Source organism: Sturnira hondurensis, unplaced genomic scaffold (assembly GCF_014824575.4).
Source record: "Sturnira hondurensis isolate 20B ecotype Veracruz unplaced genomic scaffold, ASM1482457v3 Scaffold0001304, whole genome shotgun sequence".
NCBI classification, from domain to species: Eukaryota; Metazoa; Chordata; class Mammalia; order Chiroptera; family Phyllostomidae; genus Sturnira; species Sturnira hondurensis.
In genome coordinates, this window is record NW_028073935.1 from 6,943,418 (window position 1) to 6,969,151 (window position 25,734).

At 37.0% G+C, this 25,734-nt stretch overlaps 1 non-coding gene across 1 annotated transcript; it reads right to left on the reverse strand.

Moving 5' to 3' along the window:
- Window positions 1-20,424: 20,424 nt before the first annotated feature.
- On the reverse strand, window positions 20,425-20,606 carry LOC118974275 (U2 spliceosomal RNA). The gene has a single exon (XR_005063848.1). It is a non-coding gene; the product is annotated as a U2 spliceosomal RNA (small nuclear RNA).
- Window positions 20,607-25,734: the final 5,128 nt, after the last annotated feature.

Genomic DNA, 25,734 nt, shown 5'->3' on the forward strand with positions numbered 1-25,734 from the left:
TTGGTGGGGTTAAACTTACATTAGATATAAGTCAAGCATGAACATTCTATGATATCTATAGTTGGGATCCCAGATGAAAAGGAAAGAAAAAAGAGATAATAATAATATTTAAAGAGTTAATAGATGAGAATTAAAAAAAAACTGATATCAAAATATATAGCAATAAACTTAAATCCTACTAATTTTAAGTAAGAATAATACACACAACAACAACCATAACCACTGTTAAAAATACAGCTATACTCTTCAAAAGGACTTAGATATAAGTTAGACTTATACCTAACTTTTCAATAAAAAAACTAATAAGGCAGAAGACAATAAAACATCTTCAAACTGCTGAAAAAAAACTCTGTCAACTTCAAATCCTACATCCAGTGAAAATATCTTTTGAAATCAAACATGAAATAAGAACATTTTTAGGAAGACAAAAGTAAAATAATCGATCACCATCAGACTTGCACTAATGCATATATTAATGATAAAATGCAGACAGAAAGAACATGTTCTCATATTGCACTCAGAGATGCAATAAAAAACAACAGAAAGCATAACTGTATATAAAAACTTTGCATGCATACTAGGAAAACAGCAACAAAAATGTTGTGGTATTTAAATTTTAAAGGAATTCAAAGCACAGACATAATACATTTGTGAAGGAGAGTAAGTATTATTGTTAAGTTTATTAAGATCCTTGTATTGTTTAAAATAAAAAATATATTGGCAGTCATTATGGTAACTACTAAAGAAACAATAAAGGCATATACAAATAAAATCAATAGATCTAAACAAATTTTAAGGCAAAATATGCTTAAATAATTCAAATTATGGCAAAGAATGAGAGTCATAAAATGTTAAATAGATGTTACAAAAATCATATAGAAAGATGGAAGATTTTGTCCAATGTGAAAAGAATAAACAAAAAGATGAAAAATGTCCACTCGCTTCTGCTTTCATGACCATCTAGCAGTTTCAAAGAGAAAACTCCTTTGATTACAAAATCTATCACTGTGGAAATTGTTTGCACAAGAGCTAGATGAACTGAACACAAGTTCCAGAAAGAGGTGAAACTCAGAGGTGAGTTGAGGATCTTCTGGTGCACTTTCACTTGTTGCATTTATGGCTGCTGAGCTGGGCTAGAAGCTGAACATCTACACTTGACCTAACAAAGGAAGAGTGGAAGTTTCCCAATGTTGGGGAGACAAAGACCATCCAGGGGCAAAGGTCTACGAGAAAAACTTGGTAAGAGTTGAGCACCCTGCAGGGTATCATAAATTGACAGTGACGGTAGGCAGCTTCCTTTGCACTGTGGAGCCTTTCTACACATAATGACTGGAAGGACAAAAAAAAGACTGTGAAATGGTGGTTTTATTTTGTTCCTTCTTTCAAGTGGTGGTAATGTAGGCATGTCCTGTTTATGAAAATTAATAAAGCTATACATTTATGATTTGAATAATTTTCACATGTAAGTTACCTTTCAATAAACAGAAAAAAACCCACAAAGATTGTTATACCACATTCAAATCTTGAAAGAAAAAACATGAGTTTTTTGTTTTTGTTTTTTATTGTTGGTCAATTACAGTTGCCCCCTTCCCCCCATTTCTCTCCCCTCTCCTACCCACCCCCACCTCTCACATTTAATCCTTCCTCTCCTGTTGTCTTTGTCCATGGGTCCTATATACATGTTCCTTAATCTGACCTTCTCTCTTCTTTCCCCTGTTATCTCCCTCCTGCCTCTCCTCTGATTACTGTCAGATTGTTCTTTATTTTGATGTCTCTGGTTCTATTTTGCTCACATGTTCATTTTGTTGATTAGGTTCCACTTATATGTGAGATCATATGATATTTGTCCCTTACCACCTGGCATATTTCACTTAGCATGTGTTCTCCAGTTCTATCCATGCTGTCATAAAAGGTAGGAGTTCCTTCTTTCTTTCTGCTGTGTACTATTCCATTGTGTAAATGTACCAGTTTTTTTATCCATTCATTTACTGATGGGCACTTAGGCTGTTTCTACACTTGGCTATCATAAATTGTGTGTTATAAGCATTGGGGTTCATAGGTCTTTTGAATTGATGTTTCAGGATTCTCAGGATATAATCTCAGCAGTGAAGTTGCCAATGAAAAGGCAGTTCCATTTTTAGTTTTTTGAGGCAATTCCATAGTGTTTTCCACAGTGGCTGCACCAGTCTGCATTCCCACCAACAGTGTAATAAGGCTCCTTTTTTCTTCACAACTTTGCCAGCACTTGTTGTTTGTTGATGTGTTTATAATGGTCATTCTGACTGGTGTGAAGTGGTATTTCATTTTTGTTTTAATTTGCATCTCCCTAATGGCTAATGATGCTGAGCATAAATTACCCCTTATAGCCTCAGTAATTTTGAGAAAGAAGAACAAGGTAGGAGAGATCATAATACCTGATATCAAACTATGTTATAAGTCCACTGTAATAAAAAAAAAAAAGCCTGGTACTGGCATAAGGACAGACACATAGATCAATGGAACAAAGTAGAGAGCCCAGAAATAAACCCATGACTCTATGGTGAATTGATATTTGACAAAGGGGGCAGGGGGATAAAATGGAGTGAAAATAGGCTCTTCAACAAATGGTGTTAGGAGATCTAGACAGCTACATGCAAAAAATATTTTTTTATCTCTTAAAATCACATGTTTTATTGTCTCTGAAGTCATATTTGTTCATCCCATAATGGAGAAGAGTTTGTATTTACAAATCCTAACCTCGTCTTAAAAATTAGCACAGTACTGCTTGATACGATTTAAACATAAGAGTGTTCAAACACTCTCCTATAGGTTTCACAGAATTAAAAGCAGATTGAGGACACTGAATTAACTGGTATAGACATATTTTCTTCATAGATTTAAGAAATGAACAATAGTAGTGATGTAATAAACTATACATGCATCTCTTAGTTAAAATGTTTCTCTGTACAAAACAATAGGTTGCTAAATACATGGGCAAAAGTCTTGTTTCTCTCAAAAGAATTATAATATTATTCCATTTACAGTTTTCTAGTTGTGACAATTGTTTCTTAGCAGTCCTTTAGAAAATGATTCACTACAGACTCACACTCTTTTTTTATAGCAGTGCTATTTATGATAGCCAAGTACTTGACACAGCCTAAGTTCCCATCAGTAGATGAGTGCACCAAAAAACTGTGGAATATTTACAAATTAATTACTATGCAGCAAAAAGAAAGAGGGAACTTTTACCTTTTGAGACAGCATGGATGGAACTGTAGACTATTATGCTGATATAAGCTATTTTTTAAAAATTAGGAAATTGAAAGTAAAAGGCATAAAAATAGTTTGGTGTGGCTATAAATTAATTTAAACCAAAGCAAATATAAAAGCAACAAGTATGAACAGAAGAAAAGAAACTTCATAATGAAAAAATAATAAAATCACTAGGAAGACAAAAGTATTCTAAATTTGTAGACAATTATATTGCCTCAAAATATATTCTGCAAATATTTAAATAATTAAAATAAATAAATAAATCCACCATTACAATGGGAAATTTTTAACACATGTTATTCAGTACATAGCAGAACAAGTAGAGAGAGAAGTAAGTACATAAAATATTTGAAATACATCATTAACCAGCCTCACCTTATAATTTTCTATTGTAATTCACATACTAGAAGACTGCAAAATGACTATAAAATACACATTTTTCCCATTGCACATAAAAAATTTACTAACAATGACCATACACTGAGTCAAAAGCAAGCTTCAATGAATTTTAAAGAATTGTATCATACAAAATAAAATCTCTGATCAAAGTGAAAATTACAAAGTATTAAGAAGAGATTAATAACTAAACAAGAAAATTCCTGTGTTTTGCAAACTAAAACACAACAGGTTAAAATAGTTCACAAGTAAAACAATATCACAGAGAAAACTGAAACATATTTTAGGGTGAATTATAGTAAAAATAATATATCAAAACTTGATGGATGTAACTAATGTGTTTTGAGGAAAATGTTCATCCTGAAATGCATACTGGAAAGAAGAAAGGCCATAAATTATCCAACTCAGCAATTTTCAGCCAATGTGCCACCAAGAATTTTTAAAACATGCAATACCTGATTGTTTAGTAAGGGGCACTGACCTCATTTTCCTTCAATTGTCAAATAAAAACAATGACAATAGGCAACACAACAATAGCCTTCTGGTGTGAATTAAACAAAATTATACCTATTTTTGTCAGATTGGCAAAAATATATGTTTTGGGTGTGCCACAAAAGTTTAATTAGTTTATGTGTGCCATGAGATGAAATAGGATGAAAATTGCTAAACTGACTTATATCTCAAGAAACTAATGACAACAACAAAAAGAAACAAAAGAAATAGCACAAATGAGAGACAAAGATATAGAAGGGAAGAAATGATAAAGACAAGATAAGCATACAATTCCAGAAAAAAACAACAAATATATAGTTGAAGTGCAAAACTCAGTTATTTATAAAGCACAATGAAACTGATAAACCAATGGCAAGACTGATCAAAAATAAATGAAAGAGTGCAAAATTAACAATATCTGAAAATAAAAGGGGCAATATTCTACAGACCTTAAAATATATTAAAATGATATTATGAACTTGTTCCTAATTTAATAAAATTATAATTAAAATAAACAATCTCTTAAAGTAGTAGAATTTATGCAAACCTGAAAGGTGCAACCTTTATTAAAGATATTCAATATACAATTTAAAGCATTCCCAAAAATAAAACTACAAACCCAAGTTGGTTTCACTGGTGAATTGTACCAAATGCATTAGGAAGATGTAATACCAGGCTAACTCAATTAATCTAAAAAATGGAAAGAACTACCCATTTCTCAACTCATTATGAGTTCAGCAAAACCCTGGTCACAGACTCTGAAAAGAACCCGTCCTAAGAGAATCAAGAATATCTGAATCCAGGTGAACTATTCCAATTATTTGAACAACAGTATGGTGTTTGCAGATCGGGGTGGGGGTAAGTAGGGGTAGAACAAGGTACAAGACTGATAAGTGGTAATGGAAAAAGTATATTTAAAAATATATGAAAGCACCTTGAAGAAAATATTAACAAACTGAATACATGCAATATAAAAAAATAATACATCACAACGGAGATAAATGTATTCCTGGAGTACAAGATTAGAAATTAGAAAATATAATTCACCATTTTGTGTGTGTGTGTATATATGTGTGTGTGTGTGTGTGTATAAAATCATACACTACATATATATATATAATTATTGCCATAAATGCAGAAAACACTCTTTTGATAAAGAAAATAATTTAACAAAGCATGTATACAGACCTGGCTTGTGTGGCTCAGTGGGTTGGATGGTTGTCCCATAAACCCAAGGGTCGCGGGTTTGATTCTGGTCAAGGCACATGCCCAGGTTGCAGTTTTGAACCCTTTTCTGGGCATGTGCAAGAAGGCAACTTATAGATGTTTCTCTCTCACATTAAAATTTCTTTCTCCCTCTTCCTTTCTCTCCCCACCTTCTTCTCTTTCTTCAAAAGCAATGAGAGTGTTCTCAGATGAGGACTAAAAATAATAATAATAAATAATGATATGTATATACAAAAACCCTGCAGTGAGTATTACACTTTAGAGTAACCTATTAAAATTTTTCTCCTTGAGCTAAGGAATAAAATAAGATTGTTTGACATGGTTTCATCTCTTCAACATTACACTGGTGACCATGGTTATTATAATAAGACAAGAAAAAGAAATCAACACTTACAAAGAAAGATATACAACTGTCACTTTTTACAGACAAAATGTCTGTGGGGGTGTCCAAAAAGTATCCAGCCATGTACTATGAAAAATAGAGGCCTTTATTAAAGAAGATGAAAGAAACTTTGTACATGGGACAATGCTGTCCCAGTCCCCTTCAAAGTAGACAACTTGGGGCATCCAACAGTTCTCCCAATCGCCATCAGCTATCTGGTTGTATTTTCCTGAATCTCAACGATGGTGTGAAATCTCTTTTCTTTCAAAGATGATTTTAGTTTTGGGAAAAGCTAGAAGTTTCCAGGCACCAAATATGGGTTGTGAGGGGCACTGAGTCACCTGGGTGATTTGATGTTTTGCCAAAATCTCTACATGAGACATGAGGCATGAGCAGATGCATTGTCTCTTCATGAGCAGATGAAGCTGCCAATCACCCGATGCCCATAACTATGGCTGTTTTCTTCATATTGCATCTCTTAACTGACAAAGAATATCAAAGTAGTATTCCTTATTAATTGTTTGGCCTGGGGGGATTTATTTATGATGGATAATACTTTCCCAATAAAAAAAAACACAGTTTACATGGTCTTGGTCTTGCTGGGACTTTGCTGTGCCTCTTCTGGCATGGAGAACCAGGTGATTTCCATGGGGATGACTGGGTCTTTGTTTCTGGATCACAGTTGTAGACCCATGATTCATCTCTGATTATTACATTCTTGAGGAAATCTGGTTCATTGGTAGGGGTTTGAATCAAGTCATTAGCAATCGCAGCACAATGTCCCTTCTGCTCTTGTAACAGAAGCTGCAGAACAAATTTTGCCATAACATGTGTCATGCAAAGGTCCTGTGTCAAAATCTTGCACACAGTAGTTTTATGGAATCCCCAGATCAGCTTCTCCCACTGTCAGTCACTGATCTTTGTTGATTGCAGCCCATTCAGCTTTAACATTCTCAGGTGTTCTATTTGTTGCAGGTCTTCAAGAACATAGATTACTTTCAAGATTCTCCACCATCTTTGAAGTGTTTGTGCCATACTTTTATTTTTGCTGCACTCATTGCATCATCCCTGAAAGCATGCTGAATCATCTAAATAGTTTCTGTGGAGGAATGCTTAAGCTTAGTGAAAATTTTGATGCAGGTTCATTGCTCTACTCGCTCAGTCATTTTGAAGGTGATGGCCACACTTTACATATGCTTACTCAACAGCATGTTTCCCCCAACTAACTAGTGTGATGGAATTGTCATTGTTCACACAGGCGCATTCGAATCCACTGTTCTTGGCTGACACTGATGCACTACATCAGTGTCACACAAACCATTCTTGTTATATTAGCAATGGCTGGACTTTTTCCTGAAAGACCTTGTATATAATAATTCCAAAATATTTCATAAGTAAACTATTAGAATTAACACATAAATTAAGCAATCTTACTGGATATAGGATCAATCGACAAATGGTGACTCTATCTTAATAAACTAGAGTAAATTAGAAAATAAAAGTATTTGTCTACCAGAAAAACTCTAAACCATTATTTTTAAAATAATCAGTAAATGGAAAGATAATTATTTTTTTGGTTTGGAAAACTAAATATTGTAAAATGTTAATCTATAAACTTATGTCATCCTAATCAAACTGCTGTTGATATTTTTATAAGTGAATCCTAAAATTCACATAGACTTGAAAAAGCTAAGAATTTATTTTTCATTCCTCCACCTTTTAAATTTCTATAGCAACTTTAACTCAGTTATCTTGTTATCTTATAATTAGATTCCTAAAGACAAAATCAACAGAAATGTGTACATTTATATTCAAAATATAAGCAGAAGAATGTTCATTGCCACATAGAACTAGAAACAGTGCAACAGTATAAGTGTGGTATATTCCTACAATAGCATACAGCACAGCAATTAAAATGAAGTACTGGTACATGCAATAATATGGGTGAATCACACAAATATAATGTTGCATAAAGAAAGCGATTTACGACAAATGCATATTGAGTGATTTCACTTCTAAAAAGTACAAAACCAAGAGCAATTGATCTATGGAGTTAAACATTAGGACAGTGGTTATATTTGGAGAACTAGATGAATAAAAACCAGGAGGACATAGTAGAAAGCTTCTGTCACCCTCGGTATTTTACTTCTTGATGTAGATGAGGTTATATTAATGTGGTCACTTACTCATAATTCACCAAGCACGCTTTTCTGTAATAAAAAGTATTTAAGATTAAAAGTAATTATATCCCACTAGTTTGTTTTATTGTTGTTATTTTAATATTGTTATATTTAGTCCTCATGATAAACAGTTTAAGTAAGGTCAGACTGGTCACTTGGCCCCAAATTTCCATTTTATAAGATTGCTATAAGATTTTCATTTGCTTTTCAAGAGTAGAATCAAAGACTAATTGTAGTGAGTGATTGAAGACACAGAGAAATGTGGAAAAACATGAGCATAAACTGTATAAAGGTATATAAAGAGATAATTCTGGAAGAATGAGGTAGGAAATGAAAACCACTGGCTACTGCCATTAATAATGCCCAAAGCAGACACTGTCCTAGCCTAGAAAAGGATGTGGTAAGGCAGCAGAGTTCAAAGTCTGAAATCTAAAGCAAGCACACCTGGTTTTAAGTCCAAATATTAGCTAATCACATTTTGTGCATTGTTATGTGTTTAAGCAAATATATCTGAAAATATCTAGTACATATATTTATACACACACACACACATATATATATATATGTTAGTTGAACTCTCATTTCTAGTTACCCCAATAATAATTAACTAATAAAATTAGTTTAAGTCATGCTAAAATCTCATGCTAAACCCATGAAATATGGGTTCCATATTTCATTCAACTGAATTTTTTAATTAAAAGAAAATCTTAAAGCATATTTCCTATTCTGAAAGCCCAGCAGGAGAAATAAAGTTTGTGTAATTAATTAATACAGAAAAAATTGTTACTAATAACATGCTCCAAAGTCATTATGCAATCAGAAACAATATTTGCTTTAGTTGTCTATCAGTTCTGTCATTTCATACTTAAACAATACTAGGGGAAAAAATCACTCTGTTATGGACCATATCAAGATTAGTGGGTATAAAATGAAAAAGAATTTCTTATGAAAGTTTTCAAAATTTACCCATTATTCTTAAGTTTTTTAAAAAGAAGTTTGTTTGTTTATTTATTTTTAGAAAAAAGGGAACAGAGGGAGAAAGAGAGGGAGAGAAACATCAACATGAGAGAGAAACATTGATTGGCTGCCTCTTGAACATGCCCTAACCAGGATGGAACCCACAACCCAGGCATGTGCCTTGTTTGGGAATCTATCCAGCAATTCCTCACTTTGAAAATCAACACTCAATCAACTGAGCTACACCAACCAGGAAGATTCTTAACTCTTAACAATCAATAATTAACTTTTCTTGTCACTCTAAGAAATTAGTCAGAGATTTGGGAGGGAAAAGAGGTGTATTTGTGGCCATTGACTGCTTATAATATTGCAATACAGTAAGTCCAAAGAGTCAGCTCATAGTTCTAAGTGTAGGTTTGACAAATAAAGAACACTTGATTAAATTAGTTTTTCAGATAAACAGCATTTTCAATTTTCTTTTGGTAAAAGTATGCACATGAAACAACTTAGGCTAAATACAAATCTATTGTTTATCTAAAATTCGAATTTAGCTAGGTGTTTTGTATTTGTATTTGCTGTATCTAACACCCTTACCTGTGTAATAATAAACAAGCCTGGAACTGAGGTAATAACATTCATAGTCTAATGCTATCTAACCAATGGGGAAAGTTTTATTTTTTGCTTAACTGGTACATAAATTATTTATTGTCTCCCAGAATGCATTTTACTCACAGGCAATTCAGGTAACTTACCTAAGAAGTAAAGTTTTAATTGAATTATTTTAAATATTATAGTGCAATACTACTACTCAAAAATGTGCCCTACAGACCAATGGCAGTTTTTGAAAGGTTTGTCACTGCCACCTGGGTTCATAATTGTGATAGGGCCAGAATGTAAATCAACTGCCTTATTAAGCACACTCATTACTTATCTGGTATTTTTAGTAGTGAAACTTCCTTGATGAAAGACAGTGTGTTGATTGCAGTTTGGGCTCTAATTGTAATTCTGACTCAAGCTCCTCATCTTCACATTAACTGGAATCTTCAGTGATTGATTGGTAGACATACTTACTTAGAGGAACTGAAATGTAAATTTTCTGTGTAAAGAATTATGCTTTGTTGTGTTATATATTTCTATTCTTGGATTCAATACATACGGCCTGGTATACAAGGATATATATTTAACAATTAACATTTTGAACTATTGTAATTAACCCTAGTGTACATCATTAAAATGTAATATTAAGGATCATAAGTATACATAAGATAGAATGGGAAAATATCAATCAGCAAATTCATTGTGTAGATCCTTGTTCAACTATTATTAAAATAACAATATATAATACTTCTTTAAATGAAACCCTATGGCTACCATTTTTAGGATATGAAAATGCTGAAAGAATGTGGATGGGGATAGGGCAGCAGTGGCAGTGCAAGCAGGAGTGAGGGGCCTCAGCCACCAGGAGGGGAGTTACTGGGTCAGTCTCACACCACTGGGGTTGCAGGCATGGAGGGATGCCCTCTGCCACTGCAGCCTGGGTAGGGTAGGGGTCCAGTGGTGGTCCTGGTGGCAGAGGTGGGTCTACTGCCAGGCCAAAGCTTTGGAAGCTACATGGGGGAGGGGAGAGCTTCTGCTGCTGCTGGAGAATTCCCTACAAAGCTACCCAGTGCCTTTTTTTTAAGTCTCTTGTTCAAGCCTGCCACTCCAAACAAGCACCTGGTCTCTCACACAGCCCAGCTCTCCAACCAGACCAGAGACTATCCGGGTCAGGGCCTACCACAGTTCAACTCTTCCCAGCCAGTGTCCACAGTCTCCGTGGGTGCACACAGCCCCTGTGTGTTTGCCACTTCGTCCTTATTCCTCCCAGTGACTTCAAGCATACAAGCCCATCCTGGTGTTGCTTGAACCTCCCTATTTTGCATGACCTGACTCTCTTCAAAGCATCCTGAATCATAATTCAGAATATGAAATGCAGGATATAAAAAATGATATATGTTTCCACTTATTTTCATCTCCCTCAATTTCTTTCTTCGGTATCTCATAATTCTAAGTACAGGTATTACATTCTTGCTTTTATTGATTCCTAGGTATTATATTCTTTTAGAAGCAATTGTGAAAGGGATTTTTTTTTCAGATTGTTTTTTTAAATTTATTTATCTTTAGGGGGGAGGGGAGGAGTAAGGGAGAGAAATATCAAGGTATGGTTGCCTCTTGTGCTTCCCCTGCTAGGAACTGGCCTGCAACCCAGGCATGTCATGTGCCCTAACTGGGAATTGAACCATGGGTGTTTGGTTCAGAGGCCCAAACTCAATCCACTGAGCTACACCAGCCAGGGGGGATAATTTTCTTAGTTCCCCTTTCTGATAATTCATTATTGGCATATAAAAATGCAACTGAAAAAGATGGTGGTGAGATAGGTGGGAGTGGAGTCCACTTCCCCTTGTGCATGGGTGGAACACCTAGCCGATCTTCTGAGGAGTAGAGTGAACAGCCAATGGTATCCCAGCATATATGAAGATTGGAGGCCAAAACTGTAGAAGATATTGAAAACTCAGACAGTAAGGAAACTGCTCTGAGACAATAAGGCCCCTGGGGCCAGCATGGCGACCAGGGTGACTGCAACCCCAGGCCTGGCACCTGCCAGGCCTGCCACAGGATGCTTGGAAGAAAGCCAGATCAATGGCTCCCTCCCCTTGCCAAACAGGGAAGTTTGAGCAGCACCAAGATGGACCTGGATGCTTGAAGTCGCTGGGGGGAATAAGGACAAAGTAACAAACACACAGGGGCGGTGTGTACCTGCTGAAACTGTGAACACTGGCTGGGAAGAGCTGGGCTGTGATGGACCCTGACCTGGATAGTCTTTGGTCTGGAGGGAGAGTTGGGCCATGTGAGAGGCCAGGTGCTTGTTTGGAGCAGAAGGCTTGGATAGCAGACTTTCAAAAAAAAGGCACTTGGTGGCTGTTTAGGGAATTCTCCCACAGCAGTCACCCCTGCCTCCCCTGTCTGCACTCATGAAGCCTCCCAAGCCACGGCTGTGGGCCTACCTCTGCCACCATGACCATTTCTGAGCCCCTACCCTACCCTCAGCCACAGTAGCAGAGGGCATTCAATCATGCCCATAACCCCCATGGTGCACAACAGACCCAGCTGCCAAACCCTGCCCCTCCGCGGCTGAGCCCCACCCCCCCCACCGCCACAGCAGCAGGGGCTGGTTCATACCAGACACCAACTCCCTGCAACTTCGCTCCCACATCAGTAGTGGAGGCCATGTGCTCACCTCACAGTGGGGGCGGGAGGTGGAGTGTGCCTACCCTGTTGCACAGAGGCACAGTGCGCTCAACACCACCATCCTGGGCTGCAACATCAGAGGAGGCATGCTCCTGATTTTCACGGTGGTAGCCAGGGTGATGCCCCTGCCCTGTGGGGCCAACTGGCTTGCTGAGAGGAAGGTGGAGATACTCCTGCCTTCCCCACCCCCTGGGAGGGCAGTGGGGCTCACGGAGTCAGCAATCCCCAGAAAGACTTCACTCAGTGGGGGAGCCGAACTTCCCTGAAGAAACTCTGAGAGTCCTTAGCATCTACGACAGCAAAGAGTGAGAAGGTGGTGTGTGAGTTTCCCTAACTGGTACACCTCAAGAAAAGCACAATTGGTGGACTGAGGCAAAGTAAAGGCTCAGACAGGCACTGGGTGCCTGGCAGAAAACTGAGGAGATGGGCTGGAGGCTAAGTAACTGTGAAGAGTGCTGCTCAGCTAGAGCAAAACCATAGGAAGGGAGAAAATCAAAACCCATCTCCCCTCTGCCTGCAGCAGCCAGGAAGACCAGAAGAACTGGCTTGGCTGATTTTTTTTTTCTTTTTTCGCCTCTTCCCCCCCACCCCCACCATTGAGACTGTAAAACCTGGAGCTGTGAAAGGATCAGAGTCATAGCCAAAGAAGGATCATCCCAACAACAGAAAATGAGACAAATTTCACCCCGCTATTCCAGAGAACTTGGAAGTAATTATTTGTATTATTATTTTTTCATTATTTGCACTTTTTAAATTTTATTAGCATTTTTATCTCTCTTTTATCTGTTTAGTTTTTTTTCATTTTGTATATTTAATTGCATTGTTTCACTGGTTTTCCATGTTCTCTCTTTCACAGTGTATTTTTAATTTTCCTTCTCTTACTTCACTTGTGTTCCAATAGCACACTACTGTAGGCTGTGTTCACCCTATTCTTGTTATTCAGATAACATAGATTCAGCCATGTGATTGTTGCTCCACTGCTATTGTAAATAACCTTTGTTCATACAGTTGTAAATACTACACAGCACCCCTCCCAGATCTTAGTTCAGTTCACTCTCTGAAAAATTGTTGCTGTGGTGGTTACCTATTTTCTCACACACTCCATCTATTTTCTATCCTTTACTCTCACCATATGTGACAATCTGACCTTGTGCAAGCTCACTGTTTTCTGGATCCAACTCACAATCCTTCTGCCCCTAACAAGAGTTTTATCTTTTTTCCACTCTGTCAAAAATGACTAGTTGGATGAAATATCAGTTAATATTATACTTACCCAAAGGATTCCTAACTCTTCTCTATGAGTTGGTAATATAAGTCCCATAAAATATACTCTTGCTGTCTGAATTCATTTTGCCTTCTCCCTCCAACTGAACACATAAAATAGTAGCTGGGAGCTGTGAACAACAGTATACCTGCTGGAAGAGAGAACCGACCAACAAAGGAACCACCAACAGATAATAACGGAAGAAGGTGAAGCAGGGAGTGGAAGCCACACTAACCTCCACCCAGGACCAAGCTGAAGTTACAACTAAATGGTAGAGAAAAAAAGAGTGAGAGACAGAAGAACACAGGTATGAAAAAATGACAACCAATAAGTACCTATCAATAATAAGCTTAAATGAAAATGGAATAAAAGCTCTAATCAAAAGACATAGAGTAGTTGTATATAGTTGTATGGATAAGAAAACATGACCCACATACATGCTGCCTCCAAGAGACCCACCTCAGAAAAAAAAAAAAAACTATACAGACTAAAAGAAAGGGTTAGAAAAATATTCCAACAAAATGGACAGTAAAAAAAATAGCTAGTGTAGCAATACTCATATCAGACAAAATAGACTTCAAAACAAAAGCCATAAAAACAAACATGGTAGGACATTCCATAATAATCAAAGGAAGAATCCATCAGGAAGACATTAACATTGTACACATATATGAACTAGACATCAAGCACCCAAATATATAAAGAAAATCTTGGATGGCTTCAAGAAATATATTTACAGCAACACAATTATAGTAAAAGATTTTAACACCCCACTGTGAAAAATAGACAGACCTCCCAAACAAAATACCCAACAAAGATACTGTAGCATTAAACAATGCCCTAAATCAAATGGACTTAGCAGATATATGTAAAGAACTTTTCATTACAAAGAAGTAAAACACACATTTTTTTCAAATGCACATGGAACATTTTTAAAGATAGACAATATGATAGGATACAAACAAGCCTCAACAAATTCAAGAAAATTGAAATCATATCATGCATTTCTCTGACCACAAGGGACTGAAACTAAAAATCAACCTCAAGGGAAAAACCCAAAATACTCAAACTCATGCAGATTGAAGAGCATGCTATTAATGAATGGGTCAAGAATGAGATTTAAAAATCAAATAGTTACTAGAGGCAAATGAAAATAAACTCACAGCAATCCAAAACTTATGGGACACAGTAAAGGCAGTCCTGAGCAGGAATTTCATAGTGATGCAGGCCTATCTAAAAAAGGTAGAAGCATTTCAAATAAATATCCTAACCCTACACCTACAAGAATTCATCAAGGAACAACAGCAAAGACAGCCCAGAGCAAGTAGGAGGAAAGAAATAACCAAAATCAGAGCAGAATTAAATGACATACAGAAAAAAAAAACACACAATTCTGTGGATCAATAAATCCAGGAGCTGGTTCTTTGAAATAATAAATAAAATCAACAAGCCTTTAAGCAAACTTTTTTAAAAAAATGATGGGTACCCAAATACATACAATTAGAAATGAAAGAGGAGAAATTACAACTGATGTCACAGGAATACAAAGGACTTTAAGAAATTACTAGAAAAAACTATATGCCAAGAAATTTGAAAACCTAGGTGAAATGGACAAATTTCTAGAAAAACATAATCTTCCAAAATTCAATGAAGCATAAAGCCTGAACAGAACAATAACAGCACATGAAATTGAAGCAATATTTAAAAAATTCCTGACACAAAAAAGCCCTCTCTCAGATTGTTTCACAGGAGAATTTTACAAAGCATTTAAGGAAGAGCTAACCCCTATCTTCACAGATTATTCCAAAAAATTCAAGATAGAGGACTCCCAAACTCTTTTTATAAAGCTAGCATCATCCTAATTCCAAAACCAGATAAAGACATAACAAAGAAAGAAAACTTCAGGCCAATATCACTGATGAATATAGATGCTAAAATCCTCAACAAAATATTGGCAAATTGCATCCAGCAATATGTCAAAAAGATCATACACCATGATCAAGTGACATTCATACCAGGGATGCAAGGATGGTACAATATTTGCAAATCAATAAACATAATACATCACATAATAAAAAAGAAAGACAAAAATCAAATATCATAGCAATAAATAGGGGAAAAGCACTTGCTAGGGGACAGCACATTTTTATAATAAAAACACTTAGCTAGGTGGGAGTAGAGGGAGCATTCCTCAACTTAATAAAAGCCATATACAAGATACCTACAGCCAACATCATACTCAGTGGGTAAAAACTTAGAGCTTACCCACTAAGATCAGGAAAAGACAAGGATGTCTACTTTCACCACTCCTATTTATCTTAGTATTGGAAGTCCCAGCCACAGCAATTAGATAAGGAAAAGGAATAAAAGCCATCCAAACTGGAAAAGAAGAAGCAAAATTGTCCTTGCTTGCAAATGACATGATAGTGTACATAAAAAATTCTACAGACTACACCACGAAACTACTCAATGTAATGAGTGAATAGGGCAAAACAGCGGGATACAAACTCAATATTCAGAAATCAAAGGTATTTTTGTATACCAACAATGAAATATCAGAAACAGAAACCAAGGGGAAATTCCATTAGATATAGCAAGAAGAAAAATAAAATACCTAGGAATAAACCTAACCAAGGATGTAAAACACCTGTACTTAGAAAACTACACAACTAAAGAATGAGATTTACACAACACTGAAGAAAGAAATTAAGGAAAACACAAAAAGTGAAAGCATGTACCATGGTCATGGATTAGAAGAGTTAACATCATCAAAATGTTCTTACTACCCAAAGCAATATATAGATTTAATGCAATGCTTATAAAAATACCAATGATATATTTCACAGATATAGAGCAAACAGTTCAGAAATGTATATGGAACAATAAATGACCCTGTATAGTTACAGCAATTTTGAGAAAAAGGAAGAAAGTAGGAGGAATCACAATACCTGAAGTCAAACTATATTATAAAGCCACTGTAATCAAACAGTCTGGTACTGGCATAAGAACAAACACATAGACCAATGGAACAGAACAGAGAGCCCACAAATAAACCCAAGTCTCTATGGCCCATTAATATTTAACAAAGTGAGCAAAAGCATAAAATGGAGTAAAAATAGCCTCCTCAACAAATGATGTTGGGAGAGCTGGACAGCTACATGCAAAAGAATGAAGCCCAATCACCAGCTTACACCATACACAAAAATAAATTCATGGTGGATAAAAGACAAATATAATTGATAAAAACATAAAAGCCCTAGAGGAAAAGAACAACAGAAAAATCTCAGATATTCCACACAGCAATATTTTCACTAGTATGTCCCCTAAAGCAAGGTACATAGAGGAAAGAATAAACAAATGGGACCTCACCAAAATAAAAAGCTTCTGCATGGGTAAAGAAAACAGCATTAAAATGAAAAGAGAACCAACCATATGGGAAAACATATTTTCCAATGACAAGGGTTTGTTCTCCTAAATCTATAAATAACTCACATGACTCCACTTCAGAAAGACAAACAACCCAAGTAAAAAATGGGCAAAAACTTGAACAGACACTTCTCCAAGGAGGATATCTAAAGGGCTCAGAGGCATATAAAAAGATCCTTAGCATCACTAGCTATCAGAGAGATGAAACTTAAAAATACAATGAGATAGCACTTCACACCGGTTAGAATGGCCATCATAGACAAAGCAACAAATAACAAGTGTTAGAGAGGATGTGCAGAAAAGGGAACCCTAGTGCACTCTTTCTGGGAATGCAGACTGTGGTGCAGCCACTGTGGAAAGCACTATGGAATTTCCTCAGAAAACTAAAAATGGAACTACCTTTTGACCCAGGATTATGTCCTAGGAATGATGAAACACCATTCAAAGGAACCTATGTACCCCAATGTTAATAGCAGCACAATTTACAATAGCCAGGAGTTGGAAGCAACCTAGGTGCCCATCAGTAAATGAATGGATTCAAAAACTATGGAACATTTACACAGTGGAAAACTAAGCAGCAGAGAGAAAGTAGGAGCTCCTACCGGTTTTGACAGCATGGATGGAACTGGAGAGCATTATGGTAAGTGAAATAAGCCAGGTAGTGAGGGACAAATACCATACAATCTCACCTTTAACTGGAACCTAATCAACAACAGAAAAAAGCAAACAAAATATAATCAGATACAGTGAAATTAAGAACAATCTGACTGTAAACTCAGGGGTGGTGGGAGGGTATAGTCAGGGGGAAGGGGAGAAGGGTTTTCAGGAAAAACTATAAAGGACACATTGACAAAACCAAGGTAGAGTGGAAGCAAGGGAGGGAAGTGGATTTGGCTGGGGCTGGGGGAGACTGGTGGGGGGTAAATGCAAACAACTGTAATTGAACAACAATCAAATAAATTTAAAAATAAAAACAATGCCTCTTATTCATGGATATTAATTTTGTATTATGCTACTTTACTGAATTCACTTATCAGTTTTAATAGCTTTTTTTTGGTAGTATCTTTGGTAGTATCTTGTTCCATATACATTTCTGATCTCTATATACAGTATTATGTCATCTGCAAATAATGACAGTTTTACTTCTTCCTTTTCAACTTGGATTTTTTGGGTCTGATTGCTGTGGCTCAGACACCCACTTCTATCTTGAATGAGAGTGGTGAAAGTGGACCAACCACATGAGGGTTCTGGACTGTGGCAACAGCGGCTTTATGTAGATAGGTATACTAGATTTAATGTTTTAAATTATTTTGTAATGTGTTACATTTTTTCCACAGGAGCTTGTCAAATGGTTGCATAGTTAGCATAAAAAAATGTAGAAATTTCCATCACCCCTAAGTGGGAGAGGTAGTTTGAAACAGCAAGTAGTGAAACAAATATTTTTCTTGAATAAAACAATAGACTTAATTCTAAGTGAAATACTTAGCTTTAGGTCATACCATCATTTACACTCAGATGGTTCATAAAATACTATAATACTATATGTGTCCACATGTATATGTATGGGTATATATGTATATCCATACATATATGCACACATACATAAACAGAGAGAGATAACACAAATGAAATAAATTATTAAAAGAGTTAAACATGACTAAAATGCACAAGGGTGTTTATATTATTTTACAACTTTTCTGTTGATTGAAATTATTTCTAAATAATAGTTAAAAAGAAAATAAAACAATAGCAAAATTAAATGTGCATCTTCTCTGCTAGAATCATACAGAAAGCTTTCTAAGGCCCACAGGATGGCAAGAGGCGACACTGACTTAGGAAAGGCGGTGCCATCCCCACAGCCCTTGGTATGCCCTCTCTTCATCCACCAGTACTCTCATTTGGGGTCCCACAATCTCTCTTCATATTCACCACTGTCACCCCTGCAGTTTCTAGGAGCCCCATATAACTATTTGCTCAACAAACACACCCTCAGCACACTTGGTGTAACTACACTCCAACACTGGAACAAAGTATACATGTATACTCCAGGATTGCTTCTTTAAAACAAAACACAAAAAATTTTATTTTTTTTTCAGTGAGAGGAAAAGGGGGAGATAAAGAGAGGAAAAGAAACATAAATGTGTGGTTGCCTCTTACACACACCCAGCTGGGGACATGGCCTGCAACCCAGGCGTGTGCCCTGACTGCAAATTGAACAGGCAACCCTTTAATTCACAGGCTGGGTGGTGTAGTTCAGAGCTGGCACTTAGTCCTCTGAATTACACCATACAGGGCTAGGATTGCTTCTTGAATGAGGATTTTGGCCTAAGGTCTAAGCCTAGTTCTGCCATTTTGAAACAATGTTTTTGAGCTCAAAAATAGCCTGAACCTCAGATGCATGATGGGCCACACGTAAAAGTTGCCATGAATGCAAATTAAGTGATGCCTGAGAAAACATTCTGTAAATGCACCAGCAGTTGGTTAATTGGCTCACTGTATTTTTGTACTAGGCCAAGTGTGCAGTAAGAAGTACCTCCAACGGACTGAGATGGAGCTTTCAATTTACTCTCTTTGCTTGCCATTTTTAGGGAGGTCAGAACTAGTGAGGGGTTTGTAAGAGGGAAAAGAAGAAAAAGTTTCCATAAAAAAAACAGCCCCAGAGAAATTATCTTAGAAACCTCATAAGAGAAGCACATAAAGTAAGAGAGTAAGAAAACATTCTTACTCTCTGCAAGACCATGTTTGTCTGCGGTCATCCTACCATATGTGATCAGGTGTGTTGCAGTGAGGGTAAGCACCCAGCTCTTACCCATGATATATCACCTACACGGTGTGTATACCAGGAAAAAAAGAGGAAATTGTTCAATATTAGAAAATCTATCAACATACTTCAGTATGTCAATTAGGTACAAACAATATATATCATACTATCATTTCCACAGATGGCAAAAGATTTTTGATAAAACCCAACATCTATTCTTGATTTTAAATACTTTATTTAATAAAACAAATAAAATATACCTATCTCATTTTAAAAGCCAACCTGTGGTTAATGGGATTACCCTTCCCACCATCAAAGTAGAGACAAAAATGCTATGTGTCACCACCTAGCCTATCCTAGAATCAAATGAATAGGTGACTGTCCCTTGAAAATACCATATATATAAAAAGCAGATCGCAAATGCCAAAGGGAACAAGAGGCCAAAGAGAAGTCCAACGTGTTGGTTAATGAGTTTAATAGGGAATGTAAGTACAGAAATGTGGTCCTGGTAGTGGCAGGATATTTGTATCTCCACATCTTTCACTGTCTAGATCCCCTCTCATATTCCTCCTTAGAAATGAAGTGCATGGGTGGTCAGACAAAACAAAGGAACCAGATACTGGGAGATTCTGGTGCCAAGGTGAGGTAAGAGAAAACATCCAAGAAGCCTAACCCAGGAGAAAGGATTAACAGAAATTCTATGATTAACTCAAAGCCTCTGTACACATTCCAGAGTCTCCCTGGGGGGAGAAATAGGGGTCAAAGATTCAGGTTCCTTCACTGGAGGATAAGATGGCGGGTTGGCTTCCAGATGAAGTCAGCTCTGTCCATTCAATGATAATCTACTTGCTCACGAAATTTCAGAAGAAAATTTCAGTTAGTATAATGTCCACACTGTAATGAAATTTTATGTTTTAAAAATGTTTATATTCTATATGCAAATATGTACACTTGATCTTAGCCAAAAGGCCGAGAAGCAATCTATATGCAAAGATGTAGACACGATTCCATTACAAGACAAAATAAAATGTGTTGTAGACCGCTCTGCCTGGTTTTAGGAATTGTTTCTCGACCCCTTGTGGCTAGATGCAAGGGATGACCTCTGGAATGTGAGCCACAGGAGACAAAGCTTGTCTCTGGTAGCAAATGCTGCCTCACTTTCCTCTCCCTGCCCCCAAAGCTTGGTCGGAAGTCCTTGACTGGTAAGACCCCTCAGAGGAGGGGCAACCTAGGCCAGACACAGTCTCTTGGGAGGCCATAATGGAACAACTCCAGAGCGCTGCAACAAAGAGCAATGGACTCTCACCCCAAGCTTTGAGATAGCCCGAGTCCCCATGTCCTCTTGGGGAAGTGCTTCCTAGCTCTAATCCCCTTATGCCTAAATTCCTGATGGGGAGAGGTACAGCTCCTTGCCTTGCTAGAGAGTGTCCAGGGGAAAAATCTGGCATCAAAAAGACTTCCTGATAAACCTGTGAAATCGGCTCTGCTAAGAGTGCTTTCATTTATATGTTAAGGGTTTTTGAGCAGGAAACTCTAAAACTCTGTTCCTGACAGATTGACTCACAGTAAGCCCTCAGATTTCTCTGAAATGTTATCTACTGTTTGATCCTTGCCACCCTGTATTCCTGTGTATTACTACTCAATAAAAGGCCCTGGAGGAGGGTGCTCGAGGCCTTTTTCTCCTTAGAGAAACTGGCCGCTTCTGGCCTTTGTCTCCCCTGAGAAACTGGCCACCAGCTCACGGCCTTTTCCCTCTGGGAAAATGGCCACTTCTCCGCCCTAAGGAGATCACATCATGTACTGGCCATATTCACTCTCATCCGTGGCACACGGGGGGACTTGCAAGAGAAGTCACCCCACAGAAATGTTTATATTTGTATACCTAATTATAATAAATACATTAAAATTGAAAGAAAAATATTAACCTGAATATTATCAGTAACTTCTTTATAGTCATCATTTTGCTATAAGGTATGCCAAGCATACTTGTGTCTGTGTGACCAACTCAGCTATGAGAGCCATAAAAGGTGATGACTCAAACATCCTGACAAACATCACCCTGACAAATATCACTACTGTTGTTGGAGATGGGATATTCTAAAATGAAAGACAACAGTGAAATTTCAAACAAAAACCACTACTTTCAATTTACATGGCATTTACACTGTTTGAAAACGCAAAGTATGTATATTAAAGCTGCAAAAATTATTTAGAATATATATGTAAAGCAGAGTTAGGTGTAGATTCTTGTAAGCAGGTTTTGTCTGCATGATTTTCTGGGGGCATTTGACATTTGAGATCTGGGGGTGTGAGCAAATTTTTTCTCATGTGAGACTTTTTTTTGCATTTTCAGGAAGTTTAGTGTCCCTACCTACCACACACCAAATGCCCATCACAGCCTTGAATGATTGTGACAACCAAAAATATATTGATATAGATTCCAAAATAGGCTTGGGAACCACCATATAAACCACTATTTTGGTCTATTGGCATCATGGATCAGGGATCAATGTTAACCCCCACTGTCAGAAGAACCCCACACTTAATGCTTTGTGGATGCCACCTTGAAATTGTTAACTATTTTATTTTTGAATTTGTGTTTTGTAAGTTAAGTCTAATGGAGCATGAGCAGGAGGTTTGAAATATGGGAGCAAACCCATCTTCCACTGCTTTTCTGCTTGCCCAGGAGTGTATTTAGGTGATCTGTTTTCTGACTGCTGGCACCCCCAGCCTCTTCTGGCTTCTCCTCTCCATCCTGTCCCTGAGCCCACTGCCACCCTTCACCTGCTCATAGGCCAGGCAGTGGCAGAGGAAAGGCCAAAGTTGAGTGCATATGTTTCATGGTGGCACATGTAGGCATCATGTCATCTGCCAACTTTGCCTTTAACTAGCAGCTCAATGGCTTATGCAATGCATTACTAGAAGGAAGAGGCCTGTTTACACTTATTCCAGGTACCTAGTACATCCTGGCACAAATGTTGCAATACCCTCTGGACTCACCTATCTGCCATGAGCTGGGGCCACATTTCTATAGCAAGGGGAGATACCTGGGCCAGCTTCCCACCCACAGCTAGAGCAAGAACTTCCATCTGGTGCTACCAAAAGAGCAAAGCCACAACTGGTATCTTTGTTGGCATGTTTTTTCTGCTTTTCAAATGATGAGGTTTGTATTTTTTATACAGGGTCCCACAAATTATGTAGTTAGTCTTGATTCTATTTTTGTAACTAATTATAGAATTATGCTGCATATGAATTAAATATTGTTTTGATGCTCTTAAATATAAACTTACATTTAAACACCTGTAAGCATCTGGCAAGCTTATTATTTATTATAATTATTATTTAAATATTGAAAAACAAACTATTTTATTGGAATATCCCCTGTATTTCTCTTTCATATTAAAATGAGGACATAATATTGATCTTTTGTAAAATCATGAATATAGGTAAATGACCAATAAATTTAGTTTCAGGAATTCTAAAGAGATCTTTATAAAACACTTGCTATAGAAAGGGAACATCAATTCTAATGCAATTGATAATCACAGTTTTAGAGGTAATATCTAATCCAATTTTTTAAAGAAAGATAGTTGTGTTATAAAAATGTGAAAGGAAGATATATATGGAGATGGTATGAATTTAGAACCAGAAAATTTATAAGCCAATCAATATGTTACAACAGACTGCAGTATAACTCAAAAAAATGGTAAGATAAAATAGTAATATGCATAAATCAATAGCTGTCACAAACACAAAAGAAATCCAGTTACAAACGTAAATGTGGAAAAAGCCTTTCACAATAAGCAACAACAACAAAAAAGTAAACTACCTAGGAATAAACTTAAGAAATAGCAAAGACTGAACAGGAAAAACTTTAATATTTTACCAAAGGCTACAAAATAAAGCTTGACCAAGTACATACATATTCCATAATGCTGAAGAGACTATTCAATTTCATAATAGTAGGAATGGAAATATGATCAATGATTTTATACATCCATTTTGTACATTCCTCACAATGGTCCCACAAATAAAGTATCATTACCTCTACTGTAGGGAAACTTACTCTTAGACAAGGTAATTTCCTTAAGGCTATGCAGCTTAAAGGCTCAACCAGGATTTGAATCAGGCATGCTTTATTCCAAAGTCCAAGATCTTATCACTGTCCTGTGCTGTCTCCTACAATGTTGACAAAATGTTTGAAAGATAGATAGATAGATAGATAGATGATAAATAGGTAGACAGATGATAGATAGATAGATTATAGCTAGAAAGATGATAGACAGATGACAGAAAGAAAGAAATGGTGGCTATGAATGAATTGTAAAAGCCTGAATGCTTAGCAGATGAATAACTACGTTCACTGGCTAAACTGCTGTTATCAGAGGCAAAGGAGGATGATGACAAGAAATAATGGGAACCACTGGCAGCAACTGGACTGGCCTGGGGTGGGCACTCTCACAAACAGTGCCCCTTGGAACATCTGAAGAAAATGTCCATTTCCATTAAGGGTGCTCATGAGCTTCAGGAGAGCATTTGTACCATGCTGGGTCTATCAACACAGAGGTCTGCACCATGCCCCTGAATGGTCTATCCACTCTGAGATACAGAAGAAAAGTGGTAAATAAGCCAACATGCTCCAGTTGTCATACAGTGCCATTGGTGAGCTCTGATCTATTCAGAAAGATAGAGTTACTTGCCCTCTAGAGTAGAGATATCTTATACTAAAAGGTCAGTGCCAACAAAGGCAGTTGTGTCATCTCTACCAATTCCACGCTAAAACTGACAATTCCTCAGTCAACCAGAAGCTGATTGTCTCCCAGGGTAGACTTGTATCTTCCTGTCAGGATGTCTGTTTTGGATTTTGTTTTGCTCATTTGGTTTTTTTTGTTGTTGTTGTACTTTGTTGTTAATTCTAATGTCAGGCATATTTCAGTCTTAGTGCTTATTTGTCCTATTCAACCCTCATATAATTTTCCTATGCCTGCCCCTCCCAGGAAATCCAGCTACTAGTGCTGAATCTCCCTTTCGCTCAGAGAGACTTCATTTCCTCTCTGTTGTTATGGTATTTGGTCTGGATAAAATGGATTTCCAGAATCTATCACTGACACTGTCTGACCACATCAATGAGCATATCCTGTACTCTCCTGTCCTGCTCTGTCCCACAGAGTTTAAGGTTGGGCCAGCTCCCTTGTGTTCAAATGGCATTGGATTGCCAGGCAAACTAATTGACAAACTTTTTTTTTCTGAAGACTACAGATATCCTATTTAAAAAGGCTTCCACACCATGCCACTCTTCAACAGCCTCTTGCTGTTTTTTCAGACTACCACATCTTTACAAATCTTGATCTTGCAACTGATTTCTGATGAGGCATCTTCAAGAACCCCGACAATCATCACTTCTCAATGTGCACTGTGATTTAAATTCCTTAACCTGAAAGAGCTGGATTCTGTGCAACTTCAAAGAGAATGTTGGAAAGAATCTCAGAAGCAAAGCTGTATTTTGACAAAGCCCTGATTACCATAGAATGAATGTAGAAATTACCTCAAAAGTTCTTCAATATTTTCAGACACTAATATCTGAGTCAGAAATTGATAAATAATTATTAATCACCTACTGTTTGTGAGATATTTCTTTAGGTGTCAGGAATATAACATGTTTCCAAAGGGAAGAAACACAAGGACCAATACAGAAGTAAGTATGATGATTTCAGGTACAGATGAGTATCATGATAAATATAGAAGAGACCAATTTGGCTAGAGAATGAAATAGTCTGGTTTATGCATTAGCTTCCTGAGGGGTTGGGGAGTTCACATCAGTTCCTAAAAAACCCAATCACATCTGTGCCTTACCATTGGTTTCTGCCCACATGGGGTAATCAGCCCTTGGATAAAAGGGTCGTCACATGAGAATGCACAGAACTTCCTGGGTCCCAGTCACCCCCTATATGTACCTGGACATTTAACTACTAGAGAAGCTGGAAGTGGTGGCCTAATCTGACCCTGACCTTGCCTTTGTAAATCCACTGCCTATAAAGGAGCATAGCTGCAGAAGCAGGAAGAAGTCATCCCCAACCATGGAGAAAGAGTGGCTTCTACTTTGAAGTGA